At 47.1% G+C, this 13,548-nt stretch overlaps 1 protein-coding gene across 1 annotated transcript in view; it reads right to left on the bottom strand.

Annotated features, from left to right (window-relative positions):
* The window catches only part of DCP1B (decapping mRNA 1B), a 44,994-nt gene that overhangs the window by 15,725 nt on the left and 15,721 nt on the right, over nucleotides 1-13,548 (bottom strand). The window lies entirely within an intron of this gene.

The raw sequence follows: 13,548 nt of genomic DNA on the forward strand, positions 1-13,548 counted from the left end.
TGCAGCGTCGCTGCCTCACATGCCTTCACACACTCACACACACTCACATTCTCCCATACACACGCCCACATAGAACTCACTCACGCACACACACATGTTCACACACACATTCTCACATACACACGCCCACACAGAACTCACTCACGCATACACATGTTCACACTCACACATTCTCACACATGCCCACACAGAACTCACTCACGCACACAAACACGTTCACACACACACACATTCTCACATACACATGCTCACACAGAACTCACACACACACATGTTCACACATTCACACATTCTCACATACACATGCTCACACAGAACTCACGCACACACACGTGTTCACACACACACATTTTCACATACACATGCTCACACAGGACTCTCACGCACACAAACACGTTCACACACATACACATTCTCACATACATATGCTGACACAGAACTCACGCACACACACGTGTTCACACACACACACATTCTCACATACACATGCTCACACAGAACTCATGCACACAAACACATTCACACACACACATTCTCACATACACATGCCCACACAGAACTCACACACACACATGTTCACACATTCACACATTCTCACATACACATGCCCACAGAACTCACTCACGCACACACATGTGTTCACACACACACACATTCTCACATACACATGCTCACACAGAACTCACGCACACAAACACGTTCACACACACACACACATTCTCACATACACATGCTCACACAGAACTCACGCACACACACGTGTTCACACACAATTTTCACATACACATGCTCACACAGAACTCACACACACAAACACGTTCACACACATACACATTCTCACATACATATGCTGACACAGAACTCACGCACACACACGTGTTCACACACACACATTCTCACATACACATGCTCACACAGAACTCACGCACACAAACACGTTCACACACACACATTCTCACATACACATGCTCACACAGAACTCTCACTCATGCACACAAACATGTTCACACACACACATTCTCACGTACACGTGCTCACACAGAACTCACTCACGCATACACACATGTTCACACACACAATCTCACATACACATGCTCACATAGAACTCTCATCCACACAGACACGTTCACACACACACACATTCTCACATACACATGCTCACACAGAACTCACGCACACAAACACGTTCACACACACACACATTCTCACATACACATGCTCACACAGAACTCACACACACACACGTGTTCACACACAATTTTCACATACACATGCTCACACAAGACTCACGCACACAAACACGTTCACACACATACACATTCTCACATACATATGCTGACACAGAACTCACGCACACACACGTGTTCACACACACACATTCTCACATACACATGCTCACACAGAACTCACGCACACAAACACGTTCACACACACACATTCTCACATACACATGCTCACACAGAACTCACGCACACAAACACGTTCACACACACATTCTCACATACACATGCTCACACAGAACTCTCACTCATGCACACAAACATGTTCACACACACACATTCTCACGTACACGTGCTCACACAGAACTCACTCACGCATACACACATGTTCACACACACAATCTCACATACACATGCTCACATAGAACTCTCATCCACACAGACACGTTCACACACACACACATTCTCACATACACATGCTCACACAGAACTCACGCACACAAACACGTTCACACACACACACATTCTCACATACACATGCTCACACAGAACTCACACACACACGTGTTCACACACAATTTTCACATACACATGCTCACACAAGACTCACGCACACAAACACGTTCACACACATACACATTCTCACATACATATGCTGACACAGAACTCACGCACACACACGTGTTCACACACACACATTCTCACATACACATGCTCACACAGAACTCACGCACACAAACACGTTCACACACACACATTCTCACATACACATGCTCACACAGAACTCACGCACACAAACACGTTCACACACACACATTCTCACATACACATGCTCACACAGAACTCTCACTCATGCACACAAACATGTTCACACACTCTCACGTACACGTGCTCACACAGAACTCACTCACGCATACACACATGTTCACACACACAATCTCACATACACATGCTCACATAGAACTCTCATCCACACAGACACGTTCACACACACACACATTCTCACATACACATGCTCACACAGAACTCTCACTCATGCAAACAAACACGTTCACACACACACACATTCTCACATACACATGCTCACACAGAACTCTCACTCATGCACACAAACACGTTCACACACACACACATTCTCACATACACATGCTCACACAGAACTCACACACACACGTTCACACACACACACATTCGCACACACACACACACACACTCTTCATCTTCTATAACTGTTGGACACCTGACACACATATTAGGCCTGGAAGCTTCTCTCCCTTCTCCTTTTTCCTGGGAAGGTGTTATTAACTGAAAGATTGGGTTTGGAGGCCTTAAGTGAGGATACAGTGCTGAGAAAATAAAATTCAGTAATGAATCTGCAACACCAAAGTGTCTGCACAGAATATTTACAACTGTTTAAAGACTAGATGCAGCCACGACTTAATGATTTAGTGATGAAAGAACAATGTGGCATAATACAGTCGCTACTGATTCAGTTAATTTTCAAGTAAGTCGTATATATTAGTATGTACGATCTATGTCATTTTTATAGCAAAGGCTAAACAGGTCCAAAGGTCCCCCAGCTGGCCCAGCAGTAAAAAATCCACTTGCCAGTGCAGGAGACATGGGAGACTTGGATTCAGCCCCTGGATGGGGAAGATCTCCTGGAGGAGGAAATGGCAGCCCATTCCAGTATTCTTGCCTGGAGAATCCCATGACAGAGGAGCCTGGCAGGCTACAGTCCATGGGGTCTCAAAAGAGCTGGACACTAGTTAGCGACTAAACAATGACACAAACAAGTCAAAAATAAGTTTATAAAGATCTAGTTGAGGATCTGGTAATATTAATCACATTAATAACACATTAACTACACACACATTTAAAAAGTCTTCACCGAAAACAGCTGCTAAGTTATGACAGGGCAATGAGAGCCAACAAAATATACTTTTAAAAGAAAATAATTTTCTTAATTTAAACTTCCAAAATATTTAATTATATGGGTATTATTTGATCATTAAAACATTTGTGATATTTTAATCACTGCCCCCGTCCCATCCCGACTCACCTACCAGTGGCCCTGTGGGTCTTTCTGTTTCTTGTCAGTAAAGATTCAGATATCAAAAGGTACAGGAAGTGTCGTTTTAGTGCTGGTAAGCAGATGCCTTTAAAAGGACTCTATAAATCTGACCCCTATAAATGGGGGTAATTTTTGTGGTCCGTGCACCAGGAATCTATCTTATCTGTGAGTGCAGGGGCGGGGCAAGTGGAAAAAAACTCCAGCTTTCTCTTGATCGGACCACTGTTCTTTGAAACACACACACATACTGCTCTCTGATACATGGACACTGGAAAAAAAGAGTCAGAATTTTGAAGCCGATGCGCTGAGAGCCTTAGTAGCCAAAAGAAAGTCTTTCACCCCAAGACCATTAAGCGAGGCTCTCAGGACTTGACTCCGGGCTCTTCCCGGCTCATGGACACTGATACTCGGTGCTAGCTGCCCCCACAGGTTCCCGTAGGCTGACCCACCGCCCTGTGCCCCCGAGTGAGAGTGGATTGGATCACCAACACTAAGATCACAGCGACTAAGAAACCTGCAGGCAGTGTGTGTTTTGGAGGCTTCAGTCCTCGTTACAAACCCAGGATCTAGCTCCGTTCTCTGGTTACAGTGAAAACTTCCTCTCCGTGGAGATAGAATTTTCCAGAACTACCAAAGGAGAAAAGTGGTAGCAGCAGAGAAAAACACGTCACCGAGGAAGTAGAAGCCTGGTAGCCAGGGAAGAGCAGCCATTTATGCCTCGTCAAGAGAACGTGAAAGTAGAAATACATCTGTTGCCATCTGGGGGGATGTTACTCACTTGTGACACTTGACATAAGGAACCAGGTTCTCGTAAGGATCGGCCGCCAAGCAAACTATTGACATAAATGGGAAAGCAGTCTGACTATGTCATTACTATGAGAAACCCGACGGAGGGGAAGATATCCGTGGGAACATATTTCAGACGTTGATGGTGGGGAGGGAGAGGGGGCCAGGCCTAAAGGGATGGAGGGACACCGTGGAGGTTTCCTGAGGACCCGACTGACTGCTTATGTCTAAAGCAGCATGGCTCTAAGATTAGAACGGGGTCATATTGAAACGACTCTTTTCATCCCAGTTAATGTGCCATTTGAATGTACAACTTAAAACAGTCGAGGAGGAAAAACAGATTTACCAAGTCCTCGCTCCCGAGAGAGAGCATGAGATAACACACAGAACTGGGCCTAACTTTCTTCTCCTTAAAATAGTTTCCCAGCCTGGGCCACATTCCACGGGAGCCCCCGCCTCTCGGGCCCGCGTTCCCAGCTGGGCAGGCCTATCGCTGTCCTGTGTCCCAGCGGCTGGTGGTGACCCACGCAAACCAGAGCCTGTCACCGGCCGGGAGGTGCCGAGCTGACGGGCTGATAGATCCATCACATCTCGCTTCCCTTCTTCCTGGGCGGCCACAGGGTGAGGCCAGCCTGGGGTGGGCAGTGGGCGCCCCAGGGAGGAAAGAAGACAAGCCGAACAGGACCGAGGGAGAAGGTGTGCTCCTGGCATTCTCAGGCTTGGGAGTGGTCGCTGCAGCCTAGCTCGAGCCTGGGACACGGGGTGCTGAGCGGTCAGCGGGAGATGCTCTGAGCACTCTGGGGCCCCAACCCACCATGCTGCGAGCCTTCTTCCGCCACTCCACGCCCGGGTACCAGCCGCTGCCCCGCCGCCCTGCCGCCACCCAGGCAGGCTCCAGGGGCACGCTGGTACACGAGGCTCAGCTGAGCTGCTCCTATGTCCCTCCTGGAGGTAAGAGACCCCAAGATGGGGGAGAACTAGGGAGATACTGTTGATATTCACTCTAAATCAGTTAATGACGCCCAGGATGGGCCTCCCCATATCATGAACACACTTTGCGTGCAGTCTTATCCTGTTGATGAATACAGGCCTTTAAAAGCACAGCTGTGAAATTCTGCTTTAAAACTGCCTTAACCTGGTTTATGTCATGCTTTGGGGATTCTTGGTTGAAAAGAGCAATGTCTGAGGCAGCAGGCAAGGTACCACCGCTGGGACCTGTCTGTTAAAGTGCCATCTATTTACACCTTCTACTTTCCTTCTAATTCTGTAAGAAAGATGAGCAAGCAGAATTTATGTATTAGATTTCACATCTGAATGTTGAGGGTACAACAGACATGAGAGAGAGCAAGCTGATGGTATCTGATGGTGTTGTTTTCTTCTTTTTAAATTTATCCAGCAGAAAAGCCTAAAATTGATATTTGAAGAGGCTGGTTGAAAGGGTCACAGAGGGAAAAGCCAACGTCCTTGAGCGCACCTGCATCTGGGGATCTCCGATCCTCATTATCACGGTGCATGAGGCGATTGTGCAGCCTCCCTGGGGATTACCTCATCTAGTTTATGTCTTAACAACTATTTCTAGAAATCTCTTCTTTGAAGACATTCATCATTTGTTCCATATTTGGCCTCAAAAATCTTTCAACTCCAAATCGTGAAGGGGGTTTGCCATCTTTCAGCGATATTCATGCTAACGTGCGCAACTTTAAAATACAAGCCATACTTCCATATGGTTACTGAGTAGGTAAGCTAGAACTGCGACGGTGACGTCTGTGCAAGCAGGATAGGATGTCTGATGTGGTACTGCTCCCACCCCTCCCAGCCTGCTGTCATTCCCTTTCAAAGTGATCTCACTAATTTCTCTCAAAAGGGTAGGACAGTAGGCAGGAAAGAAGGCATTTAAGTCCTCTCTTTGCACTGGGAAAAGCCATGGAAACCAGGGAGTGTAATTACACAAACCTCTTCTGGGCACTTAAGGATAAGCCAAAAATCTTAAAATTCCTTCAAACCCCATTCCCTTCAGTAAGTCTTTCTCAAATGAGTGGAATAATAATCCCAGTGGAGGGACCAAGAACATCTAATCATATACTTGGTGTAAACACTTGTTGAGGCTTTGCTCGAATACAGAATTGCTTGATTTCTTGTCCTGATTTTCCCTTGATAGTTTTTGTAGCTCGACCTCAAGGATGGTGACTGATTACTGGCATTTGTTCCTAAGCGTGCCTGTGCGTGCACATGCACACATACACAGCTACCGTCCTTCTGAAAGACCACAGGATAGTTAAACAATCAGAGAGTGAGGGCGTGAACCCTCAGAGCTGGAGGTGGGCGCAGGTGGGCAGTTCAAGCACCTGACACCTGGGGTGGAGGGTGGTCTCCTGTGGCCACAGTCCTGTTTCCCGGTTCAATCTGTTTGCGTAAAATATGCCCCTCCTTCGGCTTTACAAACAGAATACATAATGCATAAAAACAGTGTCTATGTTTGAATGACTTGGAGACTTGGTTATAAGAGATGGGAAGTCATCTTGTTTAAACTAAGGTTCGTGTGAACTCTCACAAGGACCCAAGGTAGGGTGGAGGGAAGGAGGAGAAGGGGATGCAGGAAGCGGGGTGTCTGAGGGCAGGGGCTGTGAGGGGGGCTCTGTATCCACAGCTGGGCAACGGGCTGCATGGCTGCTTTGTGCTGACCGGCCTTTCCGCCCCATTCAGACTCTGCACTAAAGACGCATTCCATCCGCATGCTCTTTAATGCCTATAAAGTCACATTCTTTCATTCATCTTCTGCCTCAGCTCCACTGACCAAACCCGGACAGAACCTTCGCTGGCCCCGAGAGGCCACATAGCACTGCTATCTTTGGCCCCTGGTCTGGTTCTTTTCATGTGACATGGTTGTACTGCACCTCACACATCAGGGGTCCCATGACCTCCTAACACTAGAGGTGCCCAGTGGATGAGAAGCAGCTTGTAGTCTGTGAGTGACTGAGGCATGCACATTTTGGGAAAAACAGGAGAAAGCCTGGACGAGCGCTGTGAAGTGAAACAACCTTCCTCTTCCTAAACAACCTCCTTACCTTAAAGTTAAGGCCATAGACAATGACAAAGAGTCAGCCTCTCGACTAAGCCGGTACACTAATTTGGATCACATTATATGGATCTCCCAACTGTAAATGAGAATTCACTGTCTTCAGAGGAAAAGATGAGTTAATCTTCCAAAGGTTTCACTTCTAACAAATGCATGTTATGTCATTAGACCTTCCAAACCTCCACAGAGGTCTTCATGCTCCCCAAACAGGGAATCTGAGGTCTGTCTCTGCCCTCAGGTTCATGAATGGTCACATGGAATCTTCTCAATTATATACTAACTTCCTAATTTTATTTATTTGAGGAGAAAGTTGCTTTAGTCTGGGAGATTTAACAGAGTAAATAAACACAAAAATTAGAAGCAGAAATAGTCACGGGTGATAACAAATATAAATAGGAACAATTTATTTTGTTTTGCTGGCCATTTAAATTTATAGTTTAATTCTGCCCATAAACTGGCTGGTTAACCCCCAAATCTCCAAGAAGATAGGCGTGGGCTCTCTGATGTGTCTTCCCTCCCAACGCCTTGTCCTTCAAGACTCCTCTAGACTCCTGCTTCTTTGCTCCTATAGTTTTTCGTAGATCCTTGGACTAAACAAAAAAAATGCCCACGTCATAAGTGTTTACTGCTCCCCCCACCGCATCACGAGCGGTGTGGTGTATCCAACAGATGTTTGTTGAGTTAAACTGAAATCCAAGACGTTAGATCTTGAACCATCTTCACGACAGGCGCCTCCATCCTGGCTTACATGTTCTAGTCTGGACGAGGCAGGTCCTCCCCATGGCCGACCACACCTTCCCCGGGACTCACAGCATGGGGCTCTCCTCCACCAACCCTCTCATGCTCCTGCCCTCACTCCGAGTTTAATTTGCATCAAACACCTGATCATCTTTGATCATCTTCGGCATAACTTATGCTGATGGGCTTTTGCCATCAGCTCCCTGCGGCTGTAAATTCTCACAGCCTAGCACTGCGTGGGTACCAATGTTCTCATTTTCTGTGTATTTATTATTACAACAAGGCTACCGTACACCAGTTCCCTGATGGACTATCTGTCAGGCACCGGCAACTCAGAGCTCAAATAATGCAATTAATCTGCAGGTTTACAAGTGTTTCTCTTGGTGTACAAGCATTAGTGCTTTGGTGTGGCAGAAAACACAGCATATTCTGGTCGAATCTAATGGTAGTATTCTGAAGCTTACATAGAAAAGCACCTACATTATCTTAAAATTGTCAATTTTTCCCAAAATACACTGAAACTGTGTTATCCAGAGTGAATCTTGATATAGCAAAATAAGTTTTGTCTCATAGAATTATAGTTTGTGGGAAATATATGTTTAAGGCAAACATAAAACAGAGTATTTTTTACAGGTCAGAAACTTGTTTTGATGAAAAACAGACTTTCTCATGCTGAAATCAGATTACTGAATTAAGTGTTTACTAGCGATAGGAATCGGAGAAGGCAATGGCACCCCACTCCAGTACTCTTGCCTGGAAACTCCCATGGATGGAGGAGCCTGGTAGGCTGCAGTCCATGGGGTCGCTAAGAGTCGGACACGACTAAGCGACTTCACTTTCACTTTTCACTTTCATGCATTGGAGAGGTAAACGGCAACCCACTCCAGGGTTCTTGCCTGGAGAATCCCAGGGACAGGGGAGCCTGGTGGGCTGCCGTCTATGTGGTCGCACAGAGTCGGACACCACTGAAGCGACTTAGCAGCAGCAGCAGCAGCAGCGATAGCAATAGCTTTGTTGAAATACACTAACCATAAAAATATATAATCAATGAAAAATTTCTAAGATTTCACAGAACAGTGGTTTAGTAATGGGGCCTCATGCCAGTCTGTGACTGAGGGAAAATAAGCTGGAGTTTCTGTACGTCTTTCGTTTCGACCTTAATCTATAATTATGGAAACAGCAGACCCCACTTAACCCAGAGCCCTTTCAGTTATAAGCAGTCAAATTATGGTTTGGTTCCTTTGTTAAATTAGAGTCCTATGGTTGACATAGAGGATAATTCCAACACCAGTTCTTGCCTAAAATTTCCTTCCTCCAAAACCGACAAGAAAAAATTGTAATTTTTTCCTTCTGTGGGTTAAAAATAACATCCCAATAGCTTCAAATTGATTATCTGAGACTACTTTCTAAGTGATTTTTGGACAAGAATAGACACAAACACTCGATGCAGCCATCCTGAGCGATTGCCACGTGCAAAGCACTGTGTTAGGGAAACTAAAAGACGTTTCGCTCGTTAAGCATTTCAGAAAACATTTTAGAATCCAGTTTCTTTCTGCCGAGATTCAGACTTCTAGCGTGTCAGTCTGGACTTTCAAAAACAAATGATAAAATACAGTCATTGTCGAGCCACAAGAGCAGCGCGTAAATCCAAACAGCACTGCTACACAGATGTTTCTCGGTAAAAAGTGACCTCTCATTTTAAACATATGTATGTATATTTTGGCCACGCTGGGTTCTTAGTTGTGGCATGCAGGCTCTTGCAGTTGCGGCACGTGGGGTCCAGCTCCCTAACCAGAGGCCCTGCACTGGGAGCGGGGTCTTCAGCCACCAGGGAAGTCTCTGCACAGTGACCCCTCTCTGGCTCCCCTCACATCATGTCTGCGCCACTTACACAGGGCTGCTGCACCGTTTTCCTTGTCTGCGCATGCCAGACTGTTAAGTTCCGAGGAGAGCTTTTCCCTGCACTCCGGGTGAGGTCCTGTCTGCAGTGAGTCCCCTGGTCCCAGAGCATGAGGAATGAAGGCCACGTGGACTGGCTGGCCAGGTGGGAGGGGTGCTGAGGACCTGCACAGAGCATGTAACCCAGGGAGCTGTTGGGTATCCCAAGGCAAGAGCACAAACACGGGAACCCACAGTGAGGCTCTGCTGTCGTGAGGCTTTTCAGAGTGGGCCAGCTCTTGAGATAAACAGTCTCCTTCAGAGCTTAGACCTGTTCATGTGCTGAACCCCGGCAAGAGAACAAAAAAGCAACTCTTGGGTTTAAGGTTGGAGTGACAAGCGTCATCACTCAGTTCCCCGTAGACGTGTGCCCCTTCATCACGTATGAAAACACATTAGCTCCTGAGCCATGGTTTGTAGGAAAGAGGTTAGTTTTTCAGTTAGAATGGCAGAGGAGGCTACAATGAGTAAGATTTGTTGACCACAGTGTAAATTTAAAATTGCTTCTTTTTAAGAAGCACAGGCTGGGAGTAGGGGGCGGGGGGCGGGTAGAGTGTCCTTGAAGGCTGCCCCGGCCACTGCACTCATGCATAGCAATGAGCCCACTGATGGCAGAGGGCACCCCTTCTGACCTCCATGAAAGGTCAAACTCCCTGTACCCACCCCTCCCTGCCAACGTGGTCTGAACGAGTTTAAGGATCTTCCTCTCCCTGCCCAGGTCCTGAACGGACAATATTCTGTTGTCATTCCTGCAAACACTGAGATTCTGTCTAGTAAGAGCGTCAGGTATCTGAGTCTTCGTTGCTGGGTGGGCCTTTCCCTAGTCGCAGTAAGCAGGCACTACTCTCTAGGTGAGGTGTGTGGGCTTCTCACTGCGGTGGCTCCAGGGTGCACAGGCTTCAGCGCTCGCAGCGCTCGGGCGCAGGCGTTGCGGCTCGTGGGCTCTGCAGCACAGGCTCAGCAGTGGTGGTGCTGTGCGGGCTTAGCTGCTCTGTGGCCTGTGGGATCTCCCTGGACCAGGGATCGAACCTGTGTCCCCTTCATTGGCGGGCAGATTCTTGTCCACCGTGCCATCGGGGAGGTCCCGTACAATTACTTTGAAGGGATTTCTGGACTCTAGACAACTTCAGCGGTTCAATACTCAATCCCTGAAGTTTGTATAGGAGATGGTGTGTGCATGTGCAGACAGGTGCTTTTGGAGGTGGGTCGGCACAAAGCACAGCCCCCCAGAACAAGGCCTGGCCTGTAGCAGGAAAATAGCTGATATTTGAGGGTGTGTGGGAGGCAGGCAGGCAGGAAGCCCATCAGATTCTCAAAGGGCTCTGTGACCCCCAAAAGGTTAGGAAGTACTATCCGAGGCTACGGACATACCAGTAAGGATCTCAGAATGGAAAAATAAACTCGCCATTATCTGCGGGCTTTCATTTCCCTAGTAATAAATTTACACAGGGCTCACTTTTAACCTTTCAAATTGCTTTTGTAGTAACTGCCTGAACTGATTCCAAGGTTAAGACAACAGATGATAAAGCCTCAAGGTCTTAGAATCTGCTGGATTGAGAGAGGTTTTGCTCCTTGCTGCCTCCCCGGCGGCTCAGACGGTAAAGCATCTGCCTGCAATGTGGGAGACCCGGGTTTGATTCCTGGGTCGGGAAGATCCACTAGGGAAGGAAATGTCAATCCACTCTAGCACTCTTGCCTGGGAAATTCCACGGATGGAGGGGCCTGATAGGCTATAGTTCACGGGGTCGCAAAGAGTCGGACACGACTGAGCGACTTCACTTTCACTTTTGCTCCTCCCAGTGGCCTGAGGCCAAGGGGAGGCTGATGGCACCGAAACCCCCGGCATCTTCTGCCACCTGCCCAGGTTCAAGCGCTGTGACCTGAGCTCAAGGCGGGATCTTTGTGTCAATCTCCATCATGAAGTCATAAAGAGGGAGGAATTTTGGGAAAGTGGGGCCACTCTGTGGCTCCTTCTCAGTCACCCTGAGCAGAACATCATTAAACTGGACAGAAACATCAGACATATGTAGGTGTGTAATGACTCGGATTAAGATACAAGTATCTGGGAGTTACTTTAAGTACATTGTGACTGGATGTACTTATGTACTTAAAGTACCTCCAGTGACCAGATTTCCCTGGTGGCTCAGGTGGTAAGCATCTGCCTACAATGCGGGAGACCTGGGTTTGATCCCTGGGTCGGAAAGATCCCCTGGAGAAGGAAATGGCAACCCACTCCAGTACTCTTGCCTGGAGAGTCCCATGGATGGAGGAGCCTGGTGGGCTACAGTCCATGGGGTGGCAAAGTGTTGGACACGACTGAGTGACTTCACTTCAGTTTAAGTACATTATACCTATCTTCTTACCCAGATCTGGTCATTTGCCGTGTTTATTTGGTAACACAGAATACAAATAAAATATAAGATCAGGTCTCTGCAGAAGGGGCCTGTAATTTATGACTCATGCCAATGCTTTCAGCATAGCACAGGTGGTCAACGACTAGTTCATTCATGGTGACCTGGCACCGAGAACCAATGTCTCACAAGAGGCTGCTTCCAAATTCTGACCTATCTGTGCAAATTTGACCTTCTCACTGCTATGCTATTCAGTTCAGTTCAGTTGCTCAGTCGTGTCCGACTCTTTGTGACCCCATGAATCGCAGCACGCCAGGCCTCCCTGTCCATCACCAACTCCCCGAGTTCACTCAGACTCACGTCCATCGAGTCAGTGATGCCATCCAGCCATCTCATCCTCTGTTGTCCCCTTCTCCTCCTGCCCCCAATCCCTCCCAGCATCAGGCTCTTTTCCAATGAGTCAACTCTTCGCATGAGGTGGCCAAAGTACTGGAGTTTCAGCTTTAGCATCATTCCTTCCAAAGAAATCCCAGGGCTGATCTCCAAAGAAATCCCAGGGCTGATCTCCTTCAGAATGGACTGGTTGGATCTCCTTGCAGTCCAAGGGACTCTCAAGAGTCTTCTCCAACACCACAGTTCAAAAGCATCAATTCTTCGGCACTCAGCCTTCTTCACAGTCCAACTCTCACATCCATACACGACCACTGGAAAAACCATAGCCTTGACTAGACGGACCTTAGTCGGCGAAGTAATATCTCTGCTTTTGAATATGCTATCTAGGTTGGTCATAACTTTTCTTCCAAGGAGTAAGTGTCTTTTAATTTCACGGCTGCAGTCACCATCTGCAGTGATTTTGGAGCCCCCCAAAATAAAGTCTGACACTGTTTCCACTGTTTCCCCATCTATTTCCCATGAAGTGATGGGACCAGATGCCATGATCTTCGTTTTCTGAATGGTGAGCTTTAAGCCAACTTTTTCACTCTCCTCTTTTACTTTCATCTAGACGCTTTTTAGCTCCTCTTCACTTTCTGCCATAAGGGTGGTGTCATCTGCATGTCTGAGCTTATTGATATTTCTCCCGGCAATCTTGATTCCAGTTTGTGATTCTTCCAGTCCAGCGTTTCTCATGATGTACTCTGCATATACGTTAAATAAGCAGGGTGACAATATACAGCCTTGACGTACTCCTTTTCCTATTTGGAACCAGTCTGTTGTTCCATGTCCAGTTCTAACTGTTGCTTCCTGACCTGCATACAGATTTCTTAAGAGGCAGGTCAGGTGGTCTGGTTCCCATCTCTCTCAGAATTTTCCACAGTTTATTGTGATCCACACAGTCAAAGGCTTTGGCATAGTCAATAAACCAGA

The sequence above is a fragment of the Capricornis sumatraensis genome, chromosome 4, assembly GCF_032405125.1.
Source record: "Capricornis sumatraensis isolate serow.1 chromosome 4, serow.2, whole genome shotgun sequence".
NCBI classification, from domain to species: domain Eukaryota; kingdom Metazoa; phylum Chordata; class Mammalia; order Artiodactyla; family Bovidae; genus Capricornis; species Capricornis sumatraensis.